Source organism: Haplochromis burtoni, unplaced genomic scaffold (genome assembly GCF_018398535.1).
Source record: "Haplochromis burtoni strain Fernald_Lab_line unplaced genomic scaffold, NCSU_Asbu1 Contig_110, whole genome shotgun sequence".
Lineage (NCBI taxonomy): Eukaryota > Metazoa > Chordata > Actinopteri > Cichliformes > Cichlidae > Haplochromis > Haplochromis burtoni.
In genome coordinates, this window is record NW_024582471.1 from 1,499,492 (window position 1) to 1,499,749 (window position 258).

Consider the following 258-nt stretch of genomic DNA (forward strand, 5'->3'; position numbering starts at 1 on the left):
AAATATCGGCACCGGCTGAATCAACGTTATTAAATTCATGGTCTCATTATATGGTCTGTTGTTCATTTTTCTGGGCCTGAAATTGGGCTCTAAAGCAAAGCGGTGCAAGCAAACGTGTGTGTGTGTGTGTACGTGCGGTGATGAAGTGGGAAAACAGGGATGAAGAGAAAGCAGCAGGGAATTGAAGATGTGGTGAGGGGAAGATTCTCATTTGAGATAAAAATATACTCCTTGCAATTTCTTAGCACCCAACAAACA